Genomic DNA, 24,227 nt, shown 5'->3' on the forward strand with positions numbered 1-24,227 from the left:
AATTGAGAAAACATAGATGCATGTTTAAATTTAACTTTGTTCACAAAGGACAGTGTGGACAAAAAACTATTTGAAGTATCTGAGTTGTCAAACATGTTCAACCGACAGTGAGAGACAAGTTAGCTTCCTGTTCCCATTCTTCACAGGATGTTTATTTGGACCGTCGAGACACAAAAACAGCAGGTAATTACAATAATTTAGCAGCAACCTCAAGGCTACCGAGATATAGACTAGAATTATTCAATTAGTTATCTGTTTCTTATGTCAATCATGTCTTCTGTACAAAGGACCGCGTAGGGTCCCAATTACACTCCTACTACACTAACGGAAATACTTCACACATGCAAAATGTGGCTATAAATATGCCTTCACACATGCAAAATATGGCTATGGCAGGAACACAAACCTGCACTAAAATGGCAGCTCAACTTGAATGACTTTTATTTATAAAGGTAGCCAAACTGACATCTCCAATGTCAGGGTGATGTTTAAGCACTATGGCTATGAGACTATGTGGTTTACAAGCACACAGTGAAATATTTGAGCATGCCAGAAACTGTCACAGAGACCTTCCAGTACAGATCCAACATCAGCCTGCAATCTCATAGGCAAACCACAAAGCTGCTCCCTTCCTGAAACCCCGCCCTCTTTGAGAAATCAATAACATATGGGCCCATGTCCCTTTGGAGAAGACAACCTTTTAGGCTTTATGAGGGTAAAGGTCACCCACTGTCATCCACGAGGACAGTGTGCGGGAGATCCATTACACAACATTCTAGGAAAAATGTGGTGAAGCCGACGGAAAACAGAGCTCGTCAATAACTGATCAAAGTCCCTTTAGGATACTCACTGCTCGAATATCCGATGCACGGTGGCAAAGACTACAGAGAGGATGAGAGCAAATCTCATCGTGTGATGGGAATCAAGCAAATCAGTTTATTGCAACCTAATAAAAAGTTACTTTCAGAAGCCCGAATCAACGGGGAAACGGTGAAACTTCAGAGACACCGCTGTTGTGGGAGCCAGTTTTCTCCCACTGAATGAAATCCCACACCCAGAGGGCCACGCGTCATTATTGCGCTCATAATTCTGATGACTGCGACAGAGCACCACAGAGTGCATTGTGCAGGGCTGGTTGGGAGCAGACCCCTACCAATGCATTCCCCCATATTCCCAAGAACTTACACAGAGAGGTCACAATCCCGCAGGCGTGGGACTCTGGACCCTCCATCATTTTCCCCTCCCCAGGATCGGCCTCATATTAATAAAGCAGCGACGCAGGGACGCGCTGAAAGGGGGAGGGGGGCGGCCATAGAGACGTGGCGTGAATTTTCCCTCATAATCCTAACTGTCCCGTTCGCCCACACCCCGCGCGTCCGCGTCCTCTCCCAACCCCCGACGGATTCGCCCCATGACCTTGCCGCAGCTGAAAAGTACCCCTCCCGGTTTCTACCCCTCCTCCTCCTCCTCCTCGGTTGCTGGGGCTCTTTCCATTTGACTGCTCTTCATTTCATAGTTAATCCCCCAGGACGGGGCTGTTGGGACTGCTGCAGAACAGTGAGGGTAATGAGTTTTTCCAGGCTAAGCCTGGGACGGATCCGTGGCTGCCAGTCTGGGAAGGGGGCTGTCGGAGGATGTCACCGGCCCACTGAATATTTATTTGCTGCGCGTCCATCATCGTAGAGGGCCTTCGCTGCCGTCGCCATGGCAACCCCCCTCTATCAAAGTGATGCGCGCGTTCACCAGCTACGATTGTGAGCCGGGCTTCGCAAAACGCTGGCTGCAGAATCGGTTTTTTGCTGTTTTCCTCCCCACTTTTTTAAATAGGATTTTCAGTGTAATCACCAGACGGGGCCAAAGCCTCAGCAGCAATAACGGTCAAAGTCCCTGTTTCGTCAGCAAACAGCCGACCCCTTTTTCCCTGAGCAGATATGACTCCTCAGAGGAGGGAGGCTGCTCCCCCTGCACAAACACAGCCTAATGCAACGCTGGGTAATGAGAGAAAACACCGCAGCCTGATAGACACCGAAGAAGCAGATTCCAGTCCTACCTGTTAAAGCCTAAAACCACCACAACATTGGAATTCCAGACATCCACTTCCCCTAAACTGAAACACCGCTTACGCAAACCGTTGCAAATAATAATGAGCCTGATTAGAAATGTCATCTGTTCCAATCAACGATTATGAAGTGGAACCAGTTCGGCAAATTTTAATTTCCGTCTTCCAGAAAACCCAAACTAATTAAATCATTGGGAAACCTAAGGAAGGCAGAGCAAGGGTGTTATTTCAGTATCCGATTGTCCTCTTATTTACACTAACAGAATGAGACAGAGCAGGAGCATGTTGAACATCATTCACAGAACTCACCATTCAAAATCCAGCCTGTGCGTACTGTGCCGCTGCCACTTGGCAAGATAACAGCGGCACTTGTTCGTTCCTCGAAAAAGCTGTGAAGCGCTAGCTGATAGGAGACACAGTTTAGCGCGGGCGAGACTGACACACATTTTACTATTTACAGACGCTCCCCCCTGCCTTTCTGTCAATCCGCCAATCCGCCATACCCCCCTCACCTCAACAGACACCCACTCACATTCTCTCCCAACGCACAGCCGTGTCAGACCGACTAATGTGATACACAACCCCCTCCCTGCCGAAAAGACGCAAGTCTCCCACCGCAACCGTCGGTCTCCCGTTTCCTAACGGGCTCTACGAGCACGCAGAAACATTGCCAAGGCGCGCTTGCCATGTGTCTGCGATGAATCAGGACCAGGACACCAGCGGGAGCCGGCGTTCCTGGATGCGGAGCCTGGAGCAGCCCGTCCGCCGTGGACGCCGCTGCCACAGAAATGTACGGATGGAGTGGAGACAAGGCAGCGTTCTGGACCCGCTGACACGCTGGCAAACGATCACAGTCTTCCTCACAGTGCGTCAGATTGCCAGCCTGCGGACATTTTAACCTGAGCTGCAGCAGGTGGGGTGTCATGAATTTGATCAATCATCTCTTCGGTAGTGGCGGTGGACGGGTGGGGGTGGGGGGAGACTCCTTAGTCACCTGCCTGGTAACTCAATACTCAATCTCACAGCACCATCATCCAGCTCAGAGACAGCAGGTGAATATACATGCCTGGGTGCTTTGTCACAGAACAGGAGAAGATCACAGGACAGCAGCCATTCTGGTTGGGTGGTTTTCCTCTTTTTTTTTTTGTTGCAGCGTGAGAGCAAGGGAACTTGAGTTTCAAGGTGACTCCATCTGTCTCATGTTTATGCCTCCTTGTCTGCACTGTCACGCCCAGGGATAAAATGCACGCGGGTCTCATTCCATTCGCAACTGTTCTTCAGCCTGGGGCTCACTTGCGCAGCGAATGACGGAGAAGCATTTTCCCCCAGAGCACATTTTTCCGCCAAACCACTGCTTCCACAGCGCGTTCGCCTGACCCATGCGAACAGGACCTCTCACACAGAACACAGAGGAAAGCACAAATACAGACACACTTCCACCCGGACAATTCGCAAATTAAAAAATACACCCTCCCCTCACTGACAGTAGCTGCCTGTCTCTGCTGTGATACCACGTTACATTTTCAATGTTCAGTGGTTAACAGCAGAAATGAAAAATTCCAAAGACTACCAATATTCTAAAACCAAAAGATTGCAAATATAATTTCAGAGTCTCATAGCACAAGGTTTAGCACATACACTAGTATCTAATTTGCATTACTTAAAATAAAAAGACACGCTATGCTTTCCTTAGCTTCATTTTATTAGACAGATGTTTGCTAAAAAAACACTTTAAATACATAAATAAACAAATCTCTGCTCCCTGAAATAAAATAAAAATCCCAACTGGACAACAGCTTGGACAAAAGATAAAATAGCCAGCATTTACCTGTGGATAGTGGAGTTCCAACCTTACATCTCCAACGATGCAATCTTAGCCCAGGTAAAATAAAACACTTCTATCCAATAGTTCCCGAAATGCCCGTCTTTGGGTCTGACATATTCTTTGATGCCGGTTCACAGGAGCAGCACACTGTACACGCGATCAGTCCCCCGTTCTTTCCCAGCGGACTCAGCCTCTCTCTGCCATTTCCGAGTTCAAACTGAAACAAAAGGCCTCTCACAAGCTGTTTCCACTGCGCCGGGACTGACGGCAAACACACAGATGTTGCTGCTGTGAGCCAGTTCCCTACCTCTAAGCCACACCCCTTTTCATCGCCACGATTCCGATAGGATGTAGCTAGAGCTAAGCCACTGCCCACTTCTCTTTCATTCTTTTTTTTCCCCCTTTGGAAGGGGGGGGGTGGGGATTGCTAGTGTTTGGGGTTAGAACTGAGAGAGAGAGAGAGAGCAAGAGAGAGAGAGAGAGAGAGAGAGAGAGCTGCTGCACCGAAACATCAATACTGTGTTAGAACAGGACATTGGCGTAAGGTTCACAGTGCAGGACAAGACTTGACTATGACCCTGCCGCCAAGCTTAGTGAAACAGACAACAGACAAAATAAGGGCAGGTCTGCTTGTGTCTGAAGACAGGCAATCTGTTTTCCATTGCTTTGTTTTATTTAATAATCCGATATGCTGTCTGCTTAAGAGAGCTTACCAATAAAAACAGGCTAAAGAGAAAAAATTTGATTTGAAAATTAAATAAGACATGAGAAATAGTTGTTTTTCATGTTCCCAAAATTATATTCTTGGCTAAGATGGTAGGGAGTAGTCAGTAGTAGTAGTACAAACAGCAGTAACCCTCACTGCGTGACTGACTGTGTGGGTAGCTCCAGTAACAGTAACACTAAGGGTAAATTAGTAGCAGTCATAAAATATCTGCTATGAAAAAGTACTTTTAAACCAAGTTTTAAAAAAGATTTCCTCCTTGACATCAATCAGTACAATCCAGCAATGTTGCTTACAAAGCAAAGGTGGTTTAAACACTTGAATATTAAAAAGTTCCTATGATAAAAGAATGAAATCCAATGAAAACGCTAAGCTTGTTTATAGCTCATACTCCATGTTAGAAAATATTTAACTGCAGAAGCCGCGGGGGCAGCAGCTGCAGACACACACAGCCCCCGGTTTTAACCCCTGCAGCCGACGCTCACATCCCCGACGCTCACTCCCCAGTAATGAGGGGGCGCGCTCTGCCCTGGGTGCCTGCTGTGACAGAGTCCCCAGTTGTTTTCCCAGTCCGTTGTCTCGGCTGAATGGGGTCTGGGGCCCGACTGCGATGGCCGCTGAGCTGAGATGCACACGATGAATGGCACCTGTCATCCACCATCTCACTTCTACCATCGCACAGCTTTGCCCAGCGCTAACAGGCAGGGACATGGAGACATCAGCTATGTGCTTGAGAGGAGGACGCCCTACGTAAGGGCGGCCAAGTGCGCTCACACAAATCTTGCACAGTCAATTTGCCCCACTGTATGTACAGTTGGCTTTGAATAGGGCCAGAGGTGGAGTCTTAGACAAACAAAAAAGGAACATTCCGCCATGGCCTGGAACTCACAGTCAGTTTGGCCGAGGGAAGGCTAGCATTCCCACAAGCCTGAGCAGCCTGTGCCGAAAAAAAGGTGTAGAGAGGCGTTCGGGAGTAAGGACGTGCTCTGAGCTCAGTGCAGGGCCCGTCACGCCCATGTGACACGCGCGTGTGACGCTCACGTGTGACGCGCCCTGGCCGCGCCTCCTTTATCCAGATGGCTGGGCGGGTCACGCAGTGCGCGTGAGGTGAGACGCTGTCCCATTGTGCGCGTCCCCCCCCGTCTGGCTCCCAGGAGCGTCTCCGGCCCGCAGGAGGCGACGAGCACGCGGATCAGGCAGTCAGCTCTCACAGCCAAGCCGCTAAATTAGGGCAGAACCTTCCGGTGTCCAACTGAAGAAACCGCTCCACAAGGTCCGCACCACCGAGAGAGGACAAAGCCAGCCGCCTCCCATGCCACAGTGCATTAGTGTCCCTGTTTCTGTTAAAAACTATACCTCAGGCTCGCTATGACAACAAATTACTGCATTAAGGACGGTGCCAAGACGCGAGCATGCCGGCCTACCGGTCGGTTGAGATTGGCGCTCCAAACCCAGCCTCAACAGCTGCCCGCGGGTTGGCAGGAATAGGGAGGCAGTGTGCGGAACAGCGTGGGCAGCTGAGGACGCGCTCGTCTGATAGGCCGGACTGGCGCGGCGCGGCGACCCGCGGCAGGTGTGAAGCGGAGCGGGCCGAGGCCGCCGCCCGGGGGAGACCAGGTCTGGATCTCCGCCCGACACCCGTCTCCACCCACAAATCCATCGCGCGTCTTCTCTCCTCTACCGTTCTGCTGCGCAGCTCGTTTCACTTTCACAGAACTGCTTCGAGCCGCAACCGGAGCTGCCCATCAATCTGCCTTACGGGCTAATCTGCAGATGTGCTAGATTCAAGCTCGGCCAGCCTGAATGACCTCAGCTCGCGCTTACCTCACAAATATTCTGATTTATGATGTCACGGTCACTTTCCCGAGCCCTCTGTAACTGCACTGTGAGGGAGAACAGTTTGGCAACGTGCTGCTGGTGATCTCACACTGAGCAGAAGACAAGTCAGCTGTTCAGATTCTTATCTCCCGCTATCTCAGGTCACAACACAGGCAATGACTCCTCACAAAAAAAAAAATCAATGGGAAACCGACAGTGGACTGGGCCTTATCAGGGCATGGCGTTCTGGCTGAAAACCTCATTCAGTCTGATGAGCTTTCCCACATCACAACACTGTGGAAAAAAATAAACTGATAATGAAGGCGGAGATGGAAGTCAATAAATTGCGAAATGTAATATTGTAGACAAGGCAGCAATCTGTTTCAATCAGGTTTTCCAGTGTGATAAGCAGGGGTCCAGTTTCTTAGCAGGAAAAAATTATGCCTCTGAATAATTTCACCAGGCCAGTGAAGCTTCATTAAGCAGCTACCTAGATACCAATGAAAAGCATTCAAAATAGCTACCTAGTTACCATGGGAAAAAAATGGCACCAGGCTCTCCAGATATTTTAATTTGGGATATTTATTATCCTGAGTTTAAACCCATAGAGAGTTATCTACCAAATTTGTATGTAAACAAAGTTGATGTGTAAACAATGCTGTGTTTGCAATGTTTACTTTAAATGTTTTTTTAATGAGCCTCACGCACAGGACATTGCCTTAATTTTGACACATCAGCAATCGGCGAAACAGCGCTACTTTACAACCTGATAAATGTGCAGTCGGTTTTCCTAGAAGGACGCGGCTGCATAAAATCTTGGCCTACAGAGTCCAGCCGGTCCTCTGAGATCGGCGTAATCATCACAAACTGTAAATCCAGCTCTCCGTCGCAGACACGAAGGAGTCACGAGCGCTCTTCCAGCCTTTCACGGCCTGCCACACATTTGCGATCGTTACTCGCGTAATTCGTGCCGGGTAACAGAAGAAAATTCACATCAAATAATCCTCACGGAGCACTCATGAACACAGAAGCTGGGAAATAATGAGCCTCTATCCCGACCAACAAAAAAAAAGTTCCATTATCGTTTACACAAAAATAAAATCGCACCTGTTGTTAAATAGAGTGCCTCTTTCCTGTGCAGTCACCATCTCATGAAACCAGGTTGGGGTCAGAGGTGTGGACTACAAAGCAGCTTAGCACCCTCCTGGTGAGGGCCTTATTTAAGCGCTGGCTGAGGATCTGCGGCCCAACAGTGTGGAGGTGCGGCGGTGTCCGTGTCAGCCCACAGCTGAGTGGATTTCATCAGCACCTGGCCTCCACATCCTCCTCAACCTGCGTGTCCATTTTCCTTAACATTCAACTCAGTCAAACTGCCATCATGTCATGGTGAACACTGAGTCGCTGCCTTTACAGTTACTGGAAGTTACCGAGATATGAGTTTCTCTCAGGGCCAAACTTACAAGACAGCAACGCCAGTCCCTTCTGCTTTCCGTATAACAGCTCAACTTCATCCAGAAGCGGGAAAAATGCAATATTTTATCCAACGTAAATAAATTAAATATTAGGAGTATCTTATTCGCAGCTGTCGGGTACTTGAGGAAACCAAGTCTACGAAGCACAGACTGTAAAGCAAGCTCATGCTGAAAGAAAGCTGCCTAATAATTAACTTGTCATGTGCTCATATACAGGGCACTCAAGTTGAGAAATACGTAGCTTGCTTGTGTCGTCAGTATCACATACCTTCTCTGTTATGTGCTTTTTCCTTTAACTCGGTTTTTTTCCCCCTCAATTGCTGGATTTGATGTTTCTTGATGAATGCCGCATTGGAAGAGTAAACAAAGCATTGAAGTCCAAACCCCATTCACTAAAGCCTACGGGGGCTTTTATGCTTCAAAGCTATTTCAATGAACACTGAAGGCAGACATTAACATTCTGCTCAGTTAAGGGCAAAAACATCTGGAGATATTTCATATCTCAGTTACATCACAGACTCCCATCATCATGTATTGCAATGTGCTCAGCAATTCCACTATGGTATGCTGTCTCTCATTTTACCCCGGCCCTAGATGCTCTGATTAATGAAGGAAAGTAAGGGGATAATCATACAATAATAATAACCACTACAAATTCCTGTGGAATATGTCATTTTCGCATAACCTATGTTTTTCCAGCGCACAAGAATTCCGTCCTCCAAACGACGATATTAGCATGGGACCCGCTAATTATATGGCGAAATATCTGAAGACTCACATCATATGATGGAGCATTAACAACTGGTTGGCTGTTCAATACTTGTTTTATTCGGGTAGACATACTGTATGCTTTAGTCAAATGAGTCTGATACCACTAATCTTTTTTTTATAACAGTTTTTAAAACAGACTTTCACATAAGCACCAGGAGATGAAAACTTGTGGCTCAGATGATTTGAATAACATTGCTTCAGCGACTGCAAGAACCTTCACAACAGTGGCAAACAAGGATTCCTACTGGAATATTTCCCAGTGGAACTGTAGGAAAGAAAACACAACAGTATGAGGACAACAGAATCTTGAACAATGAATTTCTGATACTATTAATACCTAGAACCAGAGATAGCTGTAGGCTCATAAATCTTTCCCATCTCTTTTTTTATCCTTTTGTTTTTAGCATTATTTTTAATCTCCACTCTTGTGAATCAAACATACTTGTCCTTTAGGTACAAGCTTAAAGCTTAACAACACATCTCCAGAGTAATCCTAATAATAAAAGTAATTCCCTGCAAAATACAATATATGAATCACATAGGCTAAATCCTGTCAACATTTCCTTCATCAATATATGGCAAAAAACGCTATTCATTAATTTCATGTTTTCCCATTAAAGAATTCCATATAGCAGAATGCAAAGAGAACTCAAAACACTGCAGCTGTTGAAAGCATTCTGACAATGGGTGACGTGGCGAATGAGGCTAAAGATTTTGGTCCACCCTCAGGACTTCAGGACTATGAAGTCTAATTATTTTTATTCTTGAGCTCAACCATGATAATCTCAATGCCGTGGGTTTTTTTTGTCCAATAGCAAGGCTATAAAAGGAGTAAAAATAGTAAGAATCTTTTAAAAGCTGTGATAAAAAGAAACAAAATTTCCCAGGTGAAGAGCTTTCAGAGGGATTTCATTTCACTGGAACAACACGTCACACATATCTTTTACATTAGCAGAACTTTTCTTCTCTTTTCCACTCTCCATTCACACAGGATACTATACATAGACTAAGCTAACCAGTCTTCTGCCTTCTGTGATGTGGACAAATACAAAACTGTGCTCAAAAATCCTGCGGCAGAATCCTTTTTTTAAATGTAAACAAGCTGAAGCTTGTAGTCAAAAATGATCCTCAGACAACTTTTAACTGATACCTTTGTGGTCACTTAGGAATGCACAACCTATAAATAGGAAAGACCTAATCACAATCCCATTGATTAACTGAACCCACATGACAGAACTTAGTCCGTTGTAGTCCAGCCCAATTAGCGTGTGCAACGTGACAAGAGAGATGCAGAAATCGACTGCCAACCACAAATATTAACACAACCTTTTAGCCAAGTCTGCTCTGCTCAAACATCAGAGCTTTCCGCTTTGCTAATGATATCAGCGCCTGGTCCACTGCAGCCTGCCATCAATGTCTAATCCTTGGCTAAGTCATGATGGCCTCTTTTGTGACAGCACGACAAAGCATCGGGTTGCACTACAGACCATCCAGCATAGAGATCTGGAGTATGATAATCCTGTTTTTATGATATGCTTAAGCGAGAATGTGAGGAAGGAAGTAACAGCCAATATGGCGATTTCTCATTTAATTTGATTTACAAAAGCTTTTCAGCTCCAGTTAAGGCTCAATGAAATGTTTTGCTCATTAGTAGGCTTAAATTAGGACCCTCTCCAACGCCATTCCCTTTAGGCTTCCTAAAATTAAAGTCTGAAAGCTAGCCCATCCTTATGCCTTATGACATGTGCACACAAAAGAAGTCCAGTTTCTTGACAGTGTCAGTAACACCAAAACAGCAAGAGTTAGTTACAATTTGTTTACTTGGTTACCAATGTACTCTGTCAAGAGAGAGAGCAGCTATGGAGTCACTGAGGTAAATGTTGTCTTGCACAAGTGTCAGAGTGAATACTCACAGCTTGGAATTTGGCCCTTTGCTTGCTGCAGACAGCAGGTTGAGTAAGAGCATTGATGCAATACTGGCCACGCGACACCATGGCTGACCCAGGCACTTGGAGTGAGGAAAAGATCTTAAGTAGATGATGAGGCCAACTGCATCATAAGAGGATCAGCTGCATATCCTCACTGTCTGGCTCCCCCAACCAGCATAACAAGCACACCTCATCTGCTCCGGAAGTCGCCTATCTATAGCAGGCCTAATACTTCTGAGAGCGCTCGGCTTTAACGCAGTTGTCAAGGCATGCCAGGTGAGGAGTTTTGTGCATGTGTGTGTGTGTGTGCGCATGTGCATGCTTTTGTGTGTGTGTGTGTGTGCGTGCGTGCGTGTGTATGTGCTTGCCTGTGTGTGTGTGTGTATGTGCTTGTGCACGTGTGTGTGTGTGTGGGTGTGTGTACTATGGGTGGTGGGTGGGGAGGCTCCCTTCATTTGGTGAATTAGTTGCTTTTACTCAGCAATAAGAGGCTTGGGGTGAGCCATTCTGTCTGTGACCACTGGCGCCAAAACCCAAGGGCCAGTCAAGGAGAAGCCAGGGGGGCGTGGTAAGGCTTCTGTCACCACGGCAGCCTGGGGCTGCAGGCAGGGATGGGCAGGAGCCACTGACAAAAGAGTTTGGTATGCAAGTGCGTGAGACCGAATATTCTCACAAAGTTACGTGTAGCCTACATCTAATTCTTTAGCTCTACAGTTTTCTTTTGAACCCTTTGATCCATCCTCAAAAATCTGTTCAGTAAATGCCATCCAGAATGTAATCCCTAGTCTCCTTGGTATGTTTTTAGTACAATGGCATGAATGGAGAAGATGAAACATCTTCAAATTGAAACACAAATTTGCATTAAAAAAAATAATGCATTGCTTATTTATTTAATATAAAACATTGTAAGAGGGGAGACGTCTGTGTCAATTCACCATTGCCCGCCTGATTGTTGTACAGTTGTCCATGTGTTTTCACTCATTTGTCTTCCCAAGCTAGAACAACTCACGCTGACCAACTACGAGGTTCTCACAGGCCAACCTACCGAGGTTCACGTAAGTGTAAAGCTTTATCAACTATCGGACAGGCTTTCCACACATCTGCTGAAAATGCATCAGCATCAGCTGCCTACATCCACAGCTGGCGCTGAAGACAGCACTCGGGTCTCCATCAACATCAGAGGAAAAACCATAGAGCAAGAGCCTGTTCTCCTAAGGAAATGAATGCCCACTTACACGACATACTAAAGTCTTACCAAATACCAAAACATAGGCAGTGTTTTACGCTAATACAATTCACTGATTCCCAAGACTCCAAGCAGCTCAGAGCCTGCACTGTGGTGGTAAACAGCTCAGTGAGGCTTGAGTGATTTTTCACATTTGGCATGTCTGGACAAGGAGTATTAATGCCTCCAATAGGTGGGATAAGGTTCAGAAGCCTCTGCTCAAAACAAAGTGCCTTGGGAAATCATACTCCATACAAATATTTATTGATACTGGTCACCCCAACCAAACGCTTGTTAAATAGCAATAAAAGAACACTATACTGTTAAAAAAGCTGGTAAAAACCAGTGCATCTGGTAAAAATCTGTGATGAACTGCACTCACTTACGAAAGTGGGTGACGCAACACAGACTCGAGTACCTTTTTTTAAGAGCCTCTCGTACCCCATTCCCAGCTGTCTGCATCTTCATTTAAGATCCCTTGGAGCCATGAGACCAAGACCGCTTTAGCAAAGCCTGTCCCATTACGAGAAGATAAAAAACTTTGTCCCTGATGCATGCAGTCTTAGTAAAGGCTTTAATTGGGAGCCAGTGAACCCCACTGCTTTTGTGTACGCTACAGAGCCGTGAGCGTGGGGCAGTCTGCGGCCTTTCTTCTCCAACAGCAGGACACTATAGTCTGTTAATTTTGGGCACTGCCCCCTACTTATCATGCTAATTATCTGCACTGGAGCCACTCCCCCAACTCCTGCAGCTCCTCCCATTGGCAAGGGAGCACCATTTTAGGACAACACCCAACAGTAGCACTTGGCTCTCAGATTGACGTGGACACAGGGAACCGCCCATGTTTTACGATCATGCCCAGAAGGCAAAGAAAGAAATTGCCTCCCAACCTAAATTGACTTTCAAAGTCCCCAGGGTTCTTTTAGCTTGAGCACTGGTTTCCTCTGTGTTTCAGATATAAAGTGACTGACTACAATGCTGATGACTGCCAAACACCCACAATTCCACAGTATAAATACACAGCTGCCAGTGACTGGTACAATCTCCAAGAAACGTGACTAGAAGACTAGACCAGCAGAGTCATTTCAGACAATCGCTCCCTTTTTGAGGTCTCGACACTCTTAAAACTGAAAAGGGAGTACAAGAAGAGAAGACCTTATCAAGCCAAACTATAACAAAATATGCTTCTGGCACAGAGACTTGTCTGAAAAAGGTCTCACTGGGCCAAATGTCCAAGAAAAGATTTAGCAGGTCACCTAGATTCCTCTAATTCTGTCATAAAATGGCATAAGCACAGATCATCATGATATTACAACTGGGACATGCTGATATTCTGACTAAATTTAAAGTGTCACAGACATGAAATAAAAATAAGGACACATACTGAGCTGAGATTTCTGTCAAAAGTAGAACAGATTAATTTACTTGTTGAGCTACACCCTCACACAGCAGTGCTGCTGTTTATCGTGTAGCCAATATCTTTTGTATCACACATTTCTGTGTTTCAATATTACTCATTCGTAGGGTAAAGCAGAAATCCAGTTTATGTCAACTTAACATTGCAGGCCATATTAAAACTTCCCCAGAAGTACAAGTGAGATTGCAGTCTCCTTACTGAATGTGCGACTCTTTTCTTTGCTGTCTGTATATATTCTCCTGAATAAAGAATTTTTAAATGATCCAACCTGTAAAACATAACCACAATTTCAGAACATAAGCTTGGGAAGATAGAGGAAAGATGAACTGAACACATATTTAGCACAAAACATAGCTCAGGTCTCCAAAAAGAAGTAGGATTAATGGACTACATTGTCCAACTTTCCATTTAGGTTTCGTGGAATGCATAGTAAAGTGAATACAAAGGCTGCTTATCTGTACACCAATGAGAAGAGAGTTAAGCTCAGGCTACAGACCTGTGCTTTCACAGAGCCACCTGCTCAGTTAAGCAAACAAAGCAAATGCAGGACAGGGCATCCCCTGAGCTTCGTAGCCCTAGCCCTGAAAGCTGTTCCAAGAGCTCATTCCACAATCAGAGAGAGAAAATGTTCTCAGGCCACAGACTAGCTCATTTAGAGCTAGAGGCAGCTTTAATTAGCGCTTATCAGGGGCTCCATAGCGATGTGTTTTTCTTGCATTAAGGGCAGGCTAATCCACTTAATTAAAACCATATCGAAGCTTCATGGCTAACAAAACATCAGTGGGCTGAAAACCGTGATTCAAATTAATGTTCTAATGCAAATTCCCTCTCAATGTTATCACCACTCCTTTGAAATTTAAGGCTTTATTACATGAGCATTTATGGTGCATTTGATAGACTTAAAAAAATTATGACATTAAAGGCTCACAAAGCAATGTCGATGTCACTGGAATCATTTTAACACCTTGAACTTTCAAAATAAAGGCACATAAGGGCCTCTTACTCTTTGCCTTGACTTTAAGTGCCCATGGATGCTAATAATTATCTGGGGTTGTTGATCCAGTTAGGAATTTTTATATTGCTTCAGATCTCCTGTTGCAGCAGAGTTCAAGGCGACAACATATCTAGCAGCATCAAACTATTCCAATATGATTGGCCAGTTCACCTCCAGCTCCTGTCCTTGATCCATGCTCAGGGTAGCCAGAGGCAAATGAGGCCTATATCCAGCACCCCATCTGCAGAACAAATCACATTCTACTCCTGTCCAAATGGGGAAATAAGACATTAAAATCCAAGCTTTGCATTAGGAAAATGAACCAACCCCCCCCCGCCTCCTCCATGTGCAACCCCTAGAAAGGTTCTCTTCAAAGTTCCACACTGAGCAAGGCAACGGTTGGGAACCCACCCACTTGTCGAACATCTGGTTCACTTAAAAATCAGGTGTTCCTCACTCCAAAACTATGAAAGACCTGATGCCATGTCCGTGTAAAACATAACCAGGACTGGGTATGAGGCAGGAGTGACAAACAGGTGGTGGAGTGTAAAGCATGGAGTAGTGTGTGCAATAAAAAAACAAAAAACAAGACTTCTGCGTCAGATGGAGGAGAAAGGTGTTCTTTTGATAAAGAGGGCAGTGACAGAATCAGGCAGGCATTCAATCATTCCATCAGACCGCAGGTTAGCTGATAAGGGCAGGCACCTACTGAAACACAGAAACATCACTGCAGTAAGTTTGCAACAGGAAATGACACGGGAGCCCAGGAAATGCCTCAGCACATCCGATGCTGCCTGACAAAGTCTTTGTACTGGGTAAGGTATTCATGCTAAATATCCAGGTAGTCTAACCACAGATAAATATCCTCAGAAAAGATACTGTCATACTCTGATAATGAAATCCCTAACCAAACTGGCGAATAAACCGACAGTCTGACAGACCACTACCTCTGAACCTATATATATTTGCTTTTGTGTTTTTGGCAAAGTAAAGATGTCCGCTGCACAATGTCAGGATGCTACTCTGGCTATTCTTGGCACGTAGCTCTTTATTGTATTAGCGCGAGGAGCAGGGAGACTGGGGGATGCGGCTCCAGCCTGCTCCCCTTTCAGCCGAGAGCCCAGCTGCTGATCGGTAACCGGACCTGGTCCGGCTCTGATATTTGGACAGTGCTTGAGGAGCCACATAATGAAAGCGGTTATGAACACACGATCCGGCCCTGATGAAAACTGCCTCCCTTTGTTACCGTTGTGAGGAGAAACCCGGGCTCAAACCCAAGGCACTCGAAGGGCAGCCCTGTCTGCGGATCCCATGAGGGAATCACCTGTCAGCTAAGTGTTGAGCGCAATTCCACGTTTACCCTTTACAGTACAGCCTCCGAGAGGCCTTTTGATTCAGCAAGATTCTGAACATAATTACATTTATAAGATATTAATAGAGCTGTTTTCATACGTTATCAAAGATGACAGGATGTAATGATCCAATATCAAATTTACGGGATTCCCCAAATTGATTCCAGAATTGAAAATACATTCCAATGTGACAGGAGGCACAGTGGAGCAGGAAAGAAAGGAGGTCGATGAAACTTGTGTTACACAGAATTTATTCACTACTTCAAAATTGTTGCCTTTCCTGAGGGTGTGTGACATACATGTTAATACAACCAAAATGTTTATTTTTCAAACAAGCCACAGAATTCAGGGAATGGCAGAGTTATTGAAAGGATATGAAGGAGTTCATCCGTGTGCGAGCAGACGTCCAGGCCGAGATCGGGCAGCTCAGATTCCTAACGTGAATATATGGCCTGTGGAATGCTGGGTCACCTGGCCATGTTTTCTAAGGCTTGGAAAAATAATTTTCCACATACATGTTCATTCTAACAGCAGAAGCGACAGATAAATTAGCTTTACATGCAGCCAAATAACCGGAATGTTAAAAAAAAGTGATTCACGGCATACCAAGTTGTGAGGAGGGTCTGTTTGCGTTCGGGCGGCGATAACAGGGGGAGACGGCTGGGTGAATAGTTTAAGAGTTTACACAGTGACTGGCCAGGACGCAAGCGGAGAGAGAAATTCAAACACACGCACAGGTCTGCAATATCCTGTGAGCGAGTGTGTGGGGAGAGCTCAGGGGGCGCCTATAAAGGATGACTCCCCCCCCATTCAGAGGCAGGGAGGGTGACCTGCCCCTTGGCCCCAAGAGAATCAAGCGGGGTCAAGGGGCCCCCGTCACCACAAACACTTTTCACTGCGAAGCGGCCATGTGCTGCGGCCTGCCTCTTAGCGACCAACAGCCCGAGGATACTCTAGTGGTGATGCGTGCATCAGAAGGACACATGCGTACATCCACACAGATCAAAGGCAGATCACTGGCAGAATTTCAGTCTGACAAGAAACAGCTTTCTGAGAAAGGCAAAGCAGCGCCAGGAGTGTAAATGAGCATCGGGATCGGTACTGACAGAGACCTGAAGCCCCTGCTCTGTGTCCGGTTTGGAAAGATAAAATGTACTGATGGTGTGCATAAAAAGGAGAAGAGAAATTATGCGAGAGGATAACTCTCTCTGAACGTGATAATGGCTCAGAGCTCCGAGGTACACGAGACTGCCAACTGAGAGACTTTTCACACTCCTTAATAATACCGCTCAGTCACGCAGCATCTGTAATGGCGCTTCCTTGGGCAAACAAACACCGTCGTGAAGTAGGGCCTGCATCGAGTGTAATTACAGGCCCTCGGTGTGTAATCTTTCTAGTTTTTCCCTCCAAAAACCACATAAAAATCTGCTGCACTGGAGGACAAACAACGTGACACCGAAAAGCCAAGGGGCAATTCTGTGCCGAAAAAAACTGTCTGCGTGAAAAGAAGATTTGAGAGAAATGAAGTATTCGGTAATTATTGTTTTCCTCTCCGCTCCGCAGTGACAGCGGTATTTGTTTGGACAGCGCTGGCGCTGACAGCTCCCGAGCAGTTGGAAGCGAAGCTGTCCGCCAGAGCCATGGGGGGGGGGGGGGGGGGTTTGGCGGGCGGGGTCCTGAGCATAAATAACACCAAATCAGGCCATTGTCTGGCCCTAGTGAACCACACTCGGCGAAGAATGAAATATTCAAACAGTCACACAGGCCCTTTGTTATGGCTGCACCGCGAGGGAGGGCACCGCGTCCTCAAGGCCTCCGGTACCACTGCGGCAGTCTCCTTCCACGCACCCCATGCACCCAACGCGCTTCGCAATCCTAATTTCAACCAGAGGTTTCAGAGGCGCAGCATGTTCACTAAACTAAGAAGCCGTCATGTCCAGTAAACTTTGTATTTTGGCTAGTTTTGTCTGGCCATTGAAGCGGTGATCCATTAGCTCAGTGCTAACAGATATTTTAACCACTGCATGCAAATGCGGACATGCACGCATACTGTTGTTTTTCAGCTCCCTGTGTGCGGAGTACCGGCTGTCAGTTAAGCAAACAGCACTTTTAATAATTAACAAGTCCAGTTGGAAACTGTGCAAACTGAAAGAAAAACAAGTCCATGGGTCTGACTGTAATATGGTGTGTCTTCACTAAACACTGAAACCAGAAAAAACGATTTGTTAATTTTTTTCAGAAAACGTTTTCAAAAACAAAAAAATTAAAAACAATGTTAACAGCACAGATTTTACCTAGTCTGACATCTTGTTAATATCAGAACCTGATACAAAAAGAACTGCTTGTAATTGCAGTGCTAAAGAAGCACCATACTGAATTTTAATTGACAGCAGCAAGCACTGAGAAAAAGCAAGTGCCTCTCACTCACTTTGCAGAGCCCCTGCCAATTAAAATGGACTTTGGCTGGTCTCTCCTTTGCTTTGGTTTTGCTACATAACATTCCATAAAAGTTCACTTCCCCGCTAATATCCCAGTGCAGACTCTTTCTAGCAGTAGACCTTCTCTGCGCATGTCACCCCCAGGCCCAGATGCCCCTATGTTGCCTCTGTGAGGGACGGCCATTAGAATTCCCAGCAGTGTCCCCCCCCCTCGTCTCCATTACAAACCCGGTGCAGTGGAGCGCCCCTCCTCTCTTCTGGGCCTGTGAAATTTAACACCCATTTAACTACTCCTCCTCCCACGGCGACACCCGCCTCCCTCACCTGATGCCAATATGCGTGTGTGTGTGTGTGTGTGGGCGGAGCTTCTGGTGCAATTACCCAGATAAAGGGCCAGATGCTCTCCCTGCACGTCTGTCCATCAGTGTCTGTGGAATCCACCAGGGAAACCTGGGCGGCACTGCGCTTTTAGCCGTGTGATTAACTATTCATGAGCACTTTCTCAATGGAGACATTGCAGTGAAATCAATGATTTTAAAAAATAGCACAGACATGTGGATCGATCATCATCATATTAAATTTCACATCAATTAAAATTCTAATTTCCAATGGCTCACAGAAACAAATATTTGAAAATGTTAACCCCCTCCTCTGTATTTTTTTCTACTAGGGACTGTATGAAACGAACTCTCTTTCTGTGCAAATAATGAAAGAGACATGAATGCACTCATTCATGCAGGAAAATTATAAATCTAATAAATAAGGCCATAATATTACATGTAGGCTTCTTTGGCCATTGTTTAAGAAAGAACCCCACTGGATTTTTCCTAAGGTTCCGCTTGGCTAATTAACAAGCGTTTAAAAGCAAATTCAAATGAATCACTTACTGGTCTTTAGAGTCTCATTCCTGGCAGCTCATAACGGCTAATGCACAAATTAATCCAGTTCAGGCTTTTCACAATTTCCCTCAATTTCATAAATCTATTTCAAAGCTACATTCTTGCTAGGTTCACTAATGAGGCAGAAGGTCAATAAATTAATTTCACCACGTAAAGAGGTTCAAATCTTGACCCCATGGCCAAGCCACATGGGGGAGAAAACCTTTACAAATCTGACTAACAACATTTACTGTATGCTTTGGAGGCAACTTCTTCCACAGACACACCCATGGGCTGACTCTAGTCAATGAGCAATAGTGGACCTTCAGATTTCTTCATAGGAAATTCAGACCTCAAGGAGCACAAATGTCCTTCCAGTACTGCAATCCTGGCACTACACGTGCATTCCCCAGTGTGGAGATAGCTCACTCGTGACCTAACATTTTTAATTGGAGCCTTCTCCTACACCTCTTGTCAGCATTTTCAAAACTCGCCTGCACAAGCCTCTAGTTAATTGAGCAAAACAAATTCCCCCCGGCCCTGGATGGCAAGCATAAGCTCCCTAATGCCAGAGGAATTCCACTCCCGTTCTTCACAGCATGTTCCAAAAGATAGAGAGAGCGCTCGGCAGAGTGATCAGAGCTGCAGGCCCAGGACTGAGAAACACACACGGACAAATACACAGCTGAGGACAGGAACTAGACAACTTCCTATAGCAGGTCGCACATTACCGACATGTCACTAATTCAGAAGCACGGGGCAACAGGATTAGGCGTAAGCACTCAAACATAAATGCTTCCGACATAAACCAACAGAGTGCAAGGTACGTACGGTATATGGACTCGTGTCAGCCAAAAACTTCATACTTCATACATACCCTGACAAACAAGACTAGTGGACTGGTGGGAAAGTGAGAACATGTGAGATATGGGCTTTGACAAGGCCCTTTAATTTCACTCCTGCCGCCCTACATTCAACATACATATCCAGCATCATACATGACTTGAAAGGGCAGTGACCAAGTTTTTATCGTTGTCCAGTATTAATGCACATTCAGTAAAAAATGTTTCACGCATCACTATTGTTACAGAAATATATCATGCTGCAAAAACTGTAATCCCTGCAATTGCAAAGAAGAAAGTTCCAACTAGATTTATTTTTGTTTAATGGACACACCTAACTCCTTATATTGGGCAGATTCTTTTTATTCATGGGTCTTACTGATCGTCCTCTGATCTCAGCTCAAATTAAACGGCTTTTGTTGTGTTTCAGCACCTCTCCAGGGGGCAGCTTGGCTGCACCGCATCCCATAATATGACTGGAGCCCGAGAGCTTTGGGATCCCACGTTCTGTGGAGATGCCAGCCGCAGCAAGAGCACCATTCCAGGCTCTGCACCAGGTAAGCCAGGAAAACAAACGCCTCAGCCCACATGTGTTCCATGAGACAGTCCAGAAATAACTCCTTCAACAGCTGCACACTTGGCCGTGTGCCTCCTCAGCCCCCGGAGTCTAATATCATGCCGTTACTGTCCCATCAGTACAACTTTACTCCTCCAGGTCAGGGCTTATCTAATAATCGTCTGATTATAACTGCAAATATTGATTAGCTATGTTCATCCTTTTTTATTATTTCAGCTGAAATGCATTCGTTTCAAGTGTATGCTGACGACTAAATTAAATTAAATTATTTCCCTCCAAATATTGAAAAAAGAAATTTACGACAATTAATGACACATTATTATAAACACTTTATAGGCAAACAACCGCAGACTAGAAGAAACCTATGGAAGTCCAAATACATATGCTTTTCCAAATCAACAGGACTGCTTCTTTCTTAAAGTGAATTATATGTAATGTGCAGACATCCGCTGAAATCATAACGTGCACTCATAATCCACTTGTGGTCATGGAGCAATGAAGTCTAAATTATAGAATCACAGAACACGCAAAAACAAATGTATCACGTGTAGAAGTAGGCTACTTTTTTATTTTATTTTACAACTCACTGTAAGCAACAGCTCAAGTACGATTGCCCAAAGCAACAGCTGTGTATAAACATTTTGGCTATTAATCCGTTACGAATAACGCATAAATGCAGCATCTGGTACTATCAACCCACAAAAAGTACAAGTAGCTGGATCCAGTGTTCAACGTTTACAATACGATCAAGGTTTACTATTTACTATTGATTGAATATTAACTTATTAACTATCCAGTTACGAAGTCTTCTGTTCTCAGATTTAACTATTTTAATTCTTGCCATTTCACGATTTCTTCTGCAAAACGCTGCCGATCAAAATCATATTCACACTATCGTTACATGAAAACAAATTTAGCAAAACCTTTGACAGAGTAAGCTTGGTTAGGGGCAATACGGAAGCTTCAGCTTCATGTAGCAGGTACAGGTTTACTTTCCAAACGGACAGCGAACTCACCCGCAAAACACCGGAGTTCGGCTTTGCGCCCACTCTCGAAAAAGGATCACAAACCATATTAAAGTGTACAGCGCATGCATAGCATTATACAATACACGTTCAGTAAGCAGTCGAATGGCTATTGGATTTAAATAGTTAACCCATTGACAAAACTTCACCAATGTCCAACAGGTTTTAAAAGACACACCTTGAATCTGCATGTCTTCTTATAGTCCCACCCATTTAACCGGAATGTGTTTAACATCTTTCAGAGACACAGAATAACACCAAAATGTTTATATGTAATAGTGCGAATGGAGATAAACTACTGTCACAGATTTAATTATGGAAAGAACAGTTTTACCTTTGAAACGGACCCATCACTTAAGCGAGCTCCATGGATTCTTTACAATAGGAATCTCCCTTTACTCAGTACTACTGTACCATTCGGCAGTTGCAGGTGACATCATCGCTTCTGGCTAAATAGCAGTGCGCATGGACCTGAGATAACAATTTATAGGTTTTACTGGGAATTGTAGTTCGCAAAGGTTTCGTCATTTGTCTGCATTCCAGTACAACAAAAGGAACATAAAGACTGCATATCCCGAAACGGAATGCGCTGAGTGCGCCCTCTGCGCATTGCAGTCTCCAGTCCTATAGGAAGAATTGTATCTGATTAATCGTTGGACTGATCATCGACTGTAGTCGAAGTAAGTGGGAAGGTATCAGAAATGACACCATTCACAAACAGGCCAAACAGGGCTCTGGGTCTCGTGTAGTTATTACTGTATCATAAAAGTTACATGCAATTATTAACGATCAAACAAACATTTTCAGAAACATAACCGGAGTTTTTGGGAGCATAATTTCTTAAGACATGAAGTACTTTACTACAGGTGTATGTGTGCGTGCGTGTGTGTGTGTGTGTATTGTAATTGTTTTTTGTTTGCATGCTCAAAAATCAGAAGAAATACCGCACTGGTATTTATCAATGTTTTCTGGACAATTTATCAAATACAGTACCGTGGTTGTATAAATAATAAATAAAAACATTCTTAAGTACCACCCACAGCCAGTGATCAGCAGACATTATTTGTAATTATATATATGGTAAAATAAGTACAGTAACCGCTGCTTACTGAGTTGCTTCACGAACACACAATTATTGTTGTGCGCCGGTATACTCAATACCTTAATCACATCTAGTCAGCCGACAAGCAGCAAAATAACCCAGTATCGCCTTTCTCTGTCCAATGCACGTTCACTGATGTGATTAGAGGTATTCATGGTAGGATTACATTAACAGAAAATATACTAAGACCCGCAACAATTAGCAAGACTATTCAAATCACACAGGAGGGTGTTTTGTATGCTTGATCTTGGGGGAAAGGGTCAAATGGGGTTTTATATTGTTAAATAATTCCCTTTAAGTTTTGAGTTCTCTTTGAGTAGCAATTGTCACCATTATGAGACAAGGCAGATCTGGAATAACACTCACACTTCTTTATTAGGTAATAAAGCCGCAACAATACATTTCAGAAATGACACTATGGTTCAGTCTAGGGTGGTGTTCTCAAATTCAAATTCAAAATGCTTTAATGGCACGGCAAGACATTTCTTATATTGCCAAAGCACAGAAAATATCATGTACAATGGAACATACAAACATAAATCTAGACTAGAATCTAAACTGTGTACAGACAAATATAGGTCTATCCTAATATGCTAACTGGTTGTCCCACTGTTTATGGCAAGCTGTTACATAATTTGCTGCTAGTCCAATGCATATCTCTCTCTCTCTCTCTCACACACACACACACACTCAGCCTCTTTCTCTCTTCTTTTTATCTAGATTAAATTAGGAGAAGGAAGATTTTTTGAGGCCTGTAACATTTCACACGGTGGCCAGTTGAGTTTGAGACAAGGCTCCATTCTGTGTCTGTGCTTGGTGGAAATCAAGCGGGTCTTACTGCTCCAATAATAAGTCACGCAGTTCAGTCTCCCCCTCGCCGTCCCCTCTCTTTCTCACACTCACTCTTCCTTGGCACAATGCAGACACTTGTTTGTATTTCCACCTCCTCGTTTACCAGTGAATAACCAGAATGACAGAAAGTCATGATTTTATCAGGAGTCACTCACACTGTATTGTTCCACAGACAGTTAGTGGCTTTCAGTGAAGGTGTGATTAGGGAGAAAGCTCATACTGACAGGCTTCTAAATGGGGGGTAAGGATATAGAAGAAATGGGAACCAGGATCCCTATTATTCAACTTTAGAAGGGGCGTCTGAAAAGGAAACAGCTCCTTCCCCGTGTACAATCTGAAATGGTTAATCAGTGCAAACAGGGGTGATTTGTTACTGGGGTGGATGAACATGTGGCTTTTTTGTTAGTGCAATTAAATTGGCCAGTTGAGAGCCTAAAAGCTTTCAGGGTAAAGTCAACACACAGTGTATTTGTCCCTGAAAGCCCAGGTTGTGCATCTCAACAGTCCTGACAGTTATATTGTTGGGCAATTCATGGTCTTAAAGGGGCCAACACGAAAGTGAGGAATGTGGTGAGAGAACAAATAAACACTGGCAGACATTTCCTTTAAAGCCAAAAGAGCAGTTTACAGTACTCATTTACTTACTGTACTCATCTAGGCGTCAATGCAACTATTAAATGTATTTTAAAAATCACTTATGTCAATTGTTTTATTATACCTTTACTAAGAAACAACCCAGTAAGAAAATAGATATTTCTGTCGTCATTCCCAGCACTGTCCTAAAAAGGATGTGCCTTATCTGTGCTGCTTATCTGTGTATGCTTACATCCACAATGACAGACACTGTGATCGAAAACCAGAACACAAACCAAAGGAGTGTAAATTCCTCATGGAACGAGTGTGCATCGCCTCTCTTTCTTCCCAGGCT

The 24,227-nt window shown here is 44.6% G+C and overlaps 1 protein-coding gene across 3 annotated transcripts in view; it reads right to left on the bottom strand.

Moving 5' to 3' along the window:
* daam1a (dishevelled associated activator of morphogenesis 1a) overlaps window positions 1–21,803 on the bottom strand; it is a 73,182-nt gene extending 51,379 nt beyond the window's left edge. For 2 of the 3 annotated variants that reach the window (XM_064323565.1, XM_064323550.1), the window contains exon 1: window positions 3,888–4,166. The gene's annotated coding sequence lies outside the window, so the exon portion shown is untranslated. Of the gene's footprint in view, window positions 1–3,887; window positions 4,167–21,679 lie in introns of those variants that run through there. The other variant, XM_064323557.1, reaches the window with a different exon arrangement.
* Between the last annotated feature and the right edge of the window lie 2,424 nt (window positions 21,804–24,227).

The sequence above is a fragment of the Anguilla rostrata genome, chromosome 1 (genome assembly GCF_018555375.3).
Source record: "Anguilla rostrata isolate EN2019 chromosome 1, ASM1855537v3, whole genome shotgun sequence".
Lineage (NCBI taxonomy): Eukaryota > Metazoa > Chordata > Actinopteri > Anguilliformes > Anguillidae > Anguilla > Anguilla rostrata.